The 9658-nt window shown below is 39.1% G+C and overlaps 1 protein-coding gene across 22 annotated transcripts in view; it reads right to left on the bottom strand.

Annotated features, from left to right (window-relative positions):
* The window catches only part of ESRRG (estrogen related receptor gamma), a 632553-nt gene that overhangs the window by 132162 nt on the left and 490733 nt on the right, over positions 1 to 9658 (bottom strand). The gene's annotated exons all lie outside the window — the stretch shown is intronic.

The raw sequence follows: 9658 nt of genomic DNA, 5'->3' as shown, positions 1-9658 counted from the left end.
GCTGGGTAGGTCTTACCCCTACCTCTTTCCCCATTTCCCCCACCAAACAAAATGATCCTCTGAATAAAGTAGAGTGCATACCATAAAATAAAATAATAAGAGCACACCTACATGCTTGAATAAAAGTCAAATTTCTAGGCACAAGGAGGTCACATCCAGACTCCTAGGATAATGTACCTTGCAATTTAAAGATGCACTTTCTTTCATCTTTGAGAAACCCAGAGCATGGAAGAATCCCACTGATAGCTGTCAACATGTCTAGCCTCTCCAGGAAAAGCAAAACAGTGGATTTTTAAAACTATAGATCCTGGGGGCGCCTGGGTGGCGCAGTCGGTTAAGCGTCCGACTTCAGCCAGGTCACGATCTCGCGGTCTGTGAGTTCGAGCCCCGCGTCAGGCTCTGGGCTGATGGCTCGGAGCCTGGAGCCTGTTTCCGATTCTGTGTCTTCCTCTCTCTCTGCCCCTCCCCCGTTCATGCTCTGTCTCTCTCTGTCCCAAAAATAAATAAAAAACGTTGAAAAAAAAAAAATTAAAAAAAAAAAAAAAAAAAAAAAAAAAACTATAGATCCTGACGTGTATCCCCTACTAAATTGCTTTTTACATTTACTTATCTTGAGAGAGAGAGGGAGAGCATGAGCAGGGGAGGGGCAGGGAGAGAGGGAGAGAGAGAGAGTCCCAAGCAGGCTCCACGCGCCTGTGCTGTCAGCAGGGAGCCTGATGTGAGGCTCGAGCTCACAAACTGTGAGATCATGACCTGAGCCAAAATCAAAAGTCAGACACTTAACCAACTGAGTGCCCCAATCCCCTACTAAATTTTGGAATAAATTAGGCTCAGTGCAAGCACACAACATAAACAGTAGTTGCCTTTTGGTAGTGAAGTCTTCTTCCTCTTCCTATTCTGTATTTTCCACATTCATTTTCTATACTGGATAGTTTATCCTTTTAAAATAGAAGAAAACAAATTTAAAAGTCAAATCATCTTATATCATGAAAAGCCTCATATCCCTTTTTGATCAGGTTATTCTCCTCATACAAGTGGAATACCACAGACATCCTGATAGTGCTTTCAAGGGGGACTTAACAAAATCTCCATGAAAATCCTGTGGACAAGACACAAACATGTGGAGTGGATGATAGCAACTTTAGAAGAATTTGAGGCTGAATGACATTAGTCTGGTCAACTCAAAGCTGGATGTACGATCATACTCAAATTATGTATGTGTATTTATGAGCTGATGTCAATTTGCAGAGCGAAAGAACTCCAAAGGTGAATTAGAAATTTTTACGGTATGTCCTGCTCAACATTAGTTACAATGACTTGAAGACAAAGACTGCAAATGTATTATAATATTTACAGGCGAGCTAAAGAAACATTTAGCTTATATAGGATGACAAAGTGATTCTACAGGTCCCAATTCAAGAGATTTAAAAAAATCTAATATGAATTTTAATGCCGCTGTACAGGAAATCTGTTAATAATTTTTGTGTGCGTGTTATATCCAGTTCCCTTCCTGGATTTTCCTATTTGTTTTCTTAGTTTTGTTCAATTTATTCTCTGGATTTTTTAGGTAGATATCATATTAAGTGTAAAAATTATAATGATGTCTCATCCTTTCCGGTATTTGTAGTTTGCATTTTGTACTTACTGCATTAACCAAAATCTCCATTACAGTGTTGAAAATTTAAAAAAAAAAATCTAATATGGCTAAATGTGAAATTCTAGATTATGTTGAAATCAGTAAGATAAGTAAAGACTCAAGGAGTTGAAACCAGATAATAATTCATGAAAAAAAAATGGAGCCAACAGATCTGGTGGGCAAAATTTAGTCATAAAACATCAGCTTCCTTTTGTGCAAGTCTGAGAACTATGTTTTTAAGAAGAACATAGTAAGTAAAAACTAATGAAAGGAAGACAACCAGAATGATAAGAGGCCTTAAAGTAATTCTAGTAATGAATCAGAGACATTTAGCCTGGTAAAGTGTGAAACAGAGAAAAGTAAGCAGATTCTGATTTTTAAAGCACTTTGATGTGCATGAAAGTATAAACTTCTATGTGGCTCCACAAGGGATAATCAGCTGATGTTTAAGAAAGGCAGTGAGAGTTATTTATGTTGAGATAGTCAGAGTAAGGATAGACAAATAAGTTGGAGTTTAGCAACGCTGTACATAAATTTACTCCATGGAGCTAAGATTTCTCTTTTGCTGCTGTATCTTTGTGCTCAGTGGGTCTGCCAGACCTCAAAAGACTTTTAGCATAAGAAAAGCAGTAGCTCTGGGGTCTGTGGCCATTAATGTATATGACAGGCAAAAATCCTCAAAGTACATTTTCTGACCCATTTTCAAGGCACTGGTTTCCAGATCTGAAACATTACATATGGTTATGATGGTATGATTTAATACAGAAAACCTTCCTCCTTGTGAATGCAAATAATAACTAAAATGTCTCTAATCCACACGAAAATAACTAGTCTGTGGCTATGAATTTTTAAGTGTCATCTGTAAACTTGGAACTCTCTCTATTCCCAGGTGCCATTCTTATCTATTCACAAATCTCCTGATCATTTATAATCCTTCCTCTCTCACTATTTCTCTCTACTTTTACCTTCCAATGCATCCCTCCCTAGAATTCCCTTCCTCTTCTTTTTGGTCACACTGTATCTGGTTCTTACTTTCTCACATACCAACTCAGCTTGTCAACACATCCCACTCCTGCTTTGTTCTAACTCCACTCTGCTCCATCTAGTGGAATGCATTTTTTTACAGCATGGTGCCAGCTTAAGAAAAAGTCATGCTCTGTTTTGCTGTGACGGGTTAAGAAATAAACGTAGGAAACAGTATCTATATAAAGGTACAAAAACTTTTACTCTGGTGAGAGAACTTAGGTCTCATTTCCCAAATACCCAGACGGAAATCTAGAACTCTGAAAACATGTTTATTTGAAGAAAGTGGAAACGTGTTCAGTCCAATAACAGCATAAGCTCTATAAGGGCTCTTCTGTCAAGAAATTAAAGATGGGCACATGATTATTATTTCCCCTGTATGGAAGCTTTGTTAGTGTGGTACTGTTAAATCTAAGTTATTATTTGATAATTCTACTGGGCAATAAAGTTTACAATATTAGAAAATTGAAAATGCTCCTATTCTTTGTGTTTGAGTTTATTTATTTATTTATTTTGAGAAGGCAGGGAGGGAGGGAGGGAGAGAGAGAGAGAGAATGCATGAGTCAGGGGAGGGACAGAGAGACACCAAGAGAGAGAATCCCAAGCAAGCTCCTCATTGGCAGTGCAGAGCCCAATGTGGGGCTTGAACTCATGAACCATGAGATCATGACCTGAGCTGAAATCAAGAGTAGGGTGCTTATCTGACCAGTCACCCCTTGTTTTTTATTATTATTATTTATACAGAATATGAGGTTGGAATTGCTTGGAATTGTGAAAATTAATTTAATCACAAAGGTAGAAAACATTACATATTTCTCTATGAGGATAGTTATTTTGCAATGTTCACGGAAAATGAACTGTACCACTACCCTAGAGTCTGATGATATACTTTCTTCAGATATCCTCTGATAATATCCTCATGATTATTATAATGGGTATTTACAGTTGGAAAGGATCTTAGCATCTAGAGCCACAAATTCTACTTTTTTACCCTTCCTACATTCCTAGTGAGCACTATCTGTGAATACAAGTAACTGTGTTGAGCCTGGCTGGATCAAACCTTAAAGACTCAAGCTAAATCCAGTCTGGAGGAGGTTCCCTCGTGGTGTCACTTCTGGAGCTGAGCAGCGTATGAATAAACATGGTCCTGATTGTTACCATCATACAAATAAAAGGTGCTGTTTTTAAATTTGATTGGGGAGAGAAAGATCACAGAAATTACCTGTAAAGAAAAGGAATACAACTCTTTCTGAAAATGACAGCAGGTCTAGGTATAATCCATTCTCAGGCCAATACCACTGGCTAATTCATTCATTCACTTTCCAAGCTGTAGCTAAGGTACTCTTCTCAAAACATAAATCTAGTCTTATCCAAAACAAGAAAGAACAAAGCCTTCAAAACTCCTCACTAATTCACTAGGTGCTCATTCTTCTGGTATCACTTCATACATCGCTTTCTTTAAAAACCTGACCCTGGGGCTGATGCCCTCCCTACGTGCGTGGCACCTGGCTGCCACCACCCCCACCTCCCACCACTGATTGGTACTGTTCATCCTCATCACCAAAAACAGTGTTTGGAACAAAGGATGGAGTTAACACACTTTGGTTGAGCAAGTCAATGAATACACGAAGGGATGAAATGGAGATGCCAAGGGAATGCTGGCACATAAACCAATGAGCTGACCGTGGACGTTTCAGAGTTCAGTTTTATTCAACATAAATATAGAAAGAAAAGGTGTTTTTATCCCAAACATAATGTTTGGATGCCAAATAATTTTGCTCATTGGGTGTGTGGAGATAGAAGATAGCACCGTGGGAAGCCAATCTAAGACATAGTTAGCGAGTTAAGTCAGAATGGAATAACTCTGGAAGTAAGTAAAATCTCCCTATTGGACTTATTAGCTCCAATATCTAAGTCACTCCCTGGGGAGAATTTGGCTCTTATATAAGAATGCTCACTTTTTTTCACCACAGTGGAGTCTAATCAAGTGTATAAATGCTGCAATACACCAAATGGGAGAGGAAAATTAATGCTCCTCTTGTGGGCTCCTGAAGTGTCCTACCACCAGGAAGTAACTTAGGCACTGAACAGAACAGAGATCATTAGAAACAGTTATGTAAAACTTATGAAGAGAAATACCTTTGCTTTATGTGAAGGTTAGTGTTTGATGATCTCCTTTTTTAGGTGCCCTTGAAGTGGAGAATGGGGTAAAATACCAAGTCTTACTCATGCACATTCACAGGCTCCAAGTAAGGGGAGAAAAATGCCAGCTGACAATTCCTGTGGTTGTCTATTGTTGGCTTCAGACACTATTTGAACAAAGTTATCTTAGATGTTCTAGAGAGTTAATTCTTCTCTTGCAAAAAAAAAAAAAAAAAAAAAAAAAAAGCCATCCACACTCACAAAAGCGAAAACTCTGACACCACCATTACAAGCAAAATCCTAGTGAAGTAAAGTCACCAGACACACTGCAGAAATAATTTGACTTTTAAGCACATATATATTGCTTTTCACCATGAAGTCAGAATTAGATAACAAATGAGAAGAACGTTAGGTCAAACTATTTGCCAAACGACAGCCATTCCTCTGAATTTTGGTTTGTAAATCATCAGGTTCCTTCGTTCTCTGTGGTCAGAGAGCCTTTGACACCCTAAGTCACAATCATAGATGATTGGCTTGAATTATTTCTCCCTTCCGACACAGTATGCTCATTGAATTATAGTAAGACTTTGGAAGTCCTGTCTACCTGCTCATCAAACTTCATTTTGGCAATTTTTTTAACAGTTAGTAAAACTAACACACGCACATACACACACACACACAATTAAATCTTATAGGAAAAGGCTTCTCCCTCTGCCAAATTTCAGCTGGGAACAAATTTTTATGGCCAGCTAATAAACCTGCTGAAAATAGGGGTTGATAATGGAAACCCTTCCGAGCCCTTAACTACAGTGTGCACGGCTATAATAAAAAGAATTAATGCAGTCAATTTGTACTACTGTTCTCGGAACAAAAAACCCTATTTCAACCACAGTCTTTTCAACAGCTGATTGGCAGTCCTGTCCATTTCTCCTCCGCTGTGTTGTCAGGAGTCTTCAACATGATAATGAGCCTGTCACCATATTCAAATAGCCCTGTGACAGCAAGTTTTGTGAGTGTGACGTCCACTGCAAAGGGTCTGTCAAAAAGCACCTTTCAGAAAATGAAAAGAGAATGCTTTCCTGATGATAAACCTAATTTCTCCATAGATAAAAGAGTGAGATTTTTCATCAGATTTTGTCAGTGTTGTGTTGTTGCATTTATCTCTTCAAATGTTCCTGTTTTCTTTTTTAAAAATATACATAAATTTAGATTTGTCAGTGACGGGGGAAAAATGATGATGAAACACATTTTCTGTTTTAGGAAGCTGAGCCCATCATGTTACTACAGAGAGAAGGGAGGAAAAAAAAACCTGATGCTTTCCCTATCACGTTAAAAACTGGCAATAAGAGTGGAAGGCAAACTTGGAACTCAAAGTCTGGATGCTTCATTCTCTGAGGCCAACTGCTTCCCCCAGATACCCACAGGAAGTTGCTGTCCTGGAACTTGTCTCCATACAGGCACGTCCTCAGTGCACAAGCAAGTCTGTGACTGTTAACAGCAGAGAGAAAGCGCCTGTCTCAAGACTGGAGGCTTATGTTACTTTGGTAAACTGTGTTGTTGGCTGATAACCGAAGACTGTGTTCTCACCACACTTCACACACATTCAAGTATTTTGTGTGTAACTAAGATGTTAAAAATCACTATCGCCGAAGGGAAAAATTAGTTTTTCTTCAGTTGTGAAGAGTTCTTTGATAAAAAGCTCACCTTCCCTATGGCATTGTTTAAATTTCCATTCCCCAACCCTCATCAATGTTGATAAAATCTCAGTGTTTTCAGCATTAGTACAAAAACGTAAGGTAGGAAGTTCCTCAGAAGGGATGTATCTATGTGTATCTGTCTATGTATGTGTATATAAAATACGTACAGATGCTATGCATATACGTATTATAAATCTATATACATACATGCACTGTGCATGTGTATTATGTGTATATAACACAGTTACAATATACCTGTGGGCGTATGTGTGATATATCCACTCATACAATACCTATGTACATGCAGAATACACGCACACACACACACACAGTGCAAAGACTGTCAAAGTGTTGCCCTTCGTGGATGTTAGCATCTCAGATTTTAATAAAATTCACACACACCTGTACACACAGAAAACTGGGAGGCTCTCTGGCATGGTAGCAGAAGAGGTGGGAAGAGGGTTGGGATAAGGAAGCTGGGGGACAAGAAGCCAGCAGAGAACTGTCACTCTCTCACTCCTGAGGTGCCCTGAACACCACCTTCAGCAGATAAAGGCGTGCGGGAGGTCCCAGAGGCTTCTAAGAAAGAAAATCTATGTAGAAAATGTAAATCCAATGCCTACTTTATCTCAGGCTCTGTGACAGTAAAAGACCCTCATGTGTTAGGAAGCACACACACTCGGCCCAATGTGTGACCATATGACTTAATTCATTAATATTTCTATATTAAACTCTATCCAAACATCTTTCAAAGATATGACACAGCATATATAACTTTGTGTCTCAGTAGCCTGGTTTTGGCTGATGGCTCATGTATAACTCTTATTTTAAAAGCAATATTTTCTTCAATCCTCTGATTGTATGGCAACTTCTGTATCTATGTGTGGTAATAGCATTTGAGAAATTCTTTCACTATTCAAAAGCAGGGAGATCACCAGAATTTTAATTCTCTCAATTTCAAATAAACACAGGGCCGATTAGGTCTCATTTTGGTTGAGGTCTGACTATGCCAAAAGGGCCTGAAAATTAAAGCAAATGATAATTTCATGTTTTTGTATGTACCGCATATATAAAGTTGACATGACTACAGAGTTTTCTTAATTAAAAATTAATACACTTTGGTGGGGGGCACCTCAATCTCTGGAATAGATTATTCTAAACATGCCAAGGAGGGTTAAATTAAAAACGTGAAAGAGGTTTCTTTAAAAGTATGGTCCACCTTTACTAGTCAACTAGTGAAGCCAAAATTATTGGAGAGTTTCTAATTTTTTAATTCCACAGAAAGAAAAGGAAGCAGAGGGGAAAAAGCATGGTGGGGTGTGAAGGAGAATGCCCCCCCTCCCCAATATGTGTAAATGCAACCCCTGAGAGAAGATAAAAGTGACTAATTAAGGATCAGCAATAAATTTGACTGATTTTAAGTTCGTCAGCTGGAGGGAACTATTATAAAGCCAATAAATAGAGCTGTAGACAGCTGGCTTTGTGCAATACCCTGTTCCTTTGCCTAAATGTTTAAACCACTGATTTATTTGGGATTAAAAAAATGAAATCTCAAACGAAGCTATTCCCAACATACAAAGCAAATTCCAGAATCTCGAAGACTTTCATTGTCTCTGAAAGTCATTGTCACCACCCTAATCCTCTCATTAAAGCTACAGAAATGCTGGGATGGCATTAAAATGAATGCAAACCATTTGCGGCAATCTCCCGCTCACACCACCTCCAAATGAAGGCAGGCACATTGCATAATCCAGGCAGCAAGAGCTCCTGACAGGTGGATGATTTATGCTCATAGTCAGAAGAATCGGAGGGCCTGCAGAGGAGACAGCATGAGCGAGGCGGTGGCGAGACAGATGCTCTCAGTGGGCTTGCAGGGGCTGGCAGGCTCCAGCTAGTTCAGGTGCAACCTGGACACTTTAAGTGCTGAACTCCTATTGCCTGGATTCCAACACTGTGATGTGCCATTTGCAATATTGTATGCAACATACACAGTGAATAAACTGTGGACTCCAGGCAGGCGCTCTATCCATGGTGCTTATACCCCTTGCACACATAGATGTTACCCCAGCAACTTCAGTGAAAGGAAACCCATTTTGGTCGAATGAGCATTATGATACAGATGTAAGTATTATGTAGTTCAAAGATCTTGAGTCTTGAAAATATGTAGCGCAGGTATGGTAAGTGGAGAGTGACAAGATCTCCAAACAACTGGATCGATATTAAAGATTGCAGAGCGGGATTAGGAGAAACACACCTCAGCAGAAAACCGACATTCCTGTCAATTATATTAATTATTTTTCAGATACATGACATGCTTTCATGACATTTTATTCCAAAAAGGCATTTGAATATTTGCGAGGAAAATGAGTAAGGGACGGATAAAAAGAAGGATCCCTAAAGGTTTGAGCAGCTTTGAAATCAATCTTTAAAATAGTTTTTCAGAATTTCCCTCAATGGCCCCGCACATTAACAATCCGGTAAAGATTATGGTATTGGTTAAAAGGGTAGATAAACCTAATTACCGCTATTGACGACAAATTACTGCTACTCCGATCTCTAGCACAAGGTATTAGCCAGCATTTGACCGTGGTCAGCAGTAAACCACCAATGGACAGAGAAATTCACTCCATAGATCTACACAGAACTGTATAGATCTCTGTGTTCCTGCTCAGCTCAGTATCTCTGAGGCACAGAGTTTCAGGCATCAGTGAAAGGGATAAGCCTCCAAATGTACAAGTGTCAGGTTATCTTGGATGAATGGGACTTTACTTTCAACTCCTAGATTCTGCAGGGTCAAAGGTAGGACTGCCAATGACAGTTAAAGACACAGGCATCCCTTTAATTAGATAACAGAATTCAAAGATGTGCAAATTCCCAAGAAGCCACTTTGCAAAGCATGAGTTACAGTGTTTTCTGGGGGGTGGGGTGGGGAGGGGGGGCAGGGGGGGCAAGTGGGCAGTGGGCTTCTTTTCAGCTATGCACCAATTTCTTAAAAAAAAAAAAAGAAATTTTTAAAGAACAAAATGGAATACATTGTAAGTAATTCAAACGCCTCCAGACTTTACAGTTCTCCCTAGAGAAAAAACTCAAACAATTTGAAGTCTTCACAAACTGCATCCAAATCCTTTTTCTAACTTCATTAAGCTCCAGTGCTTAAAAA

The sequence above is a fragment of the Puma concolor genome, chromosome E4, assembly GCF_028749965.1.
Source record: "Puma concolor isolate L17-30 chromosome E4, mPumCon1.1.hap2, whole genome shotgun sequence".
In the NCBI taxonomy this organism is placed as follows: Eukaryota; Metazoa; Chordata; class Mammalia; order Carnivora; family Felidae; genus Puma; species Puma concolor.
This window is presented reverse-complemented; position numbering and strand designations above follow the sequence as displayed.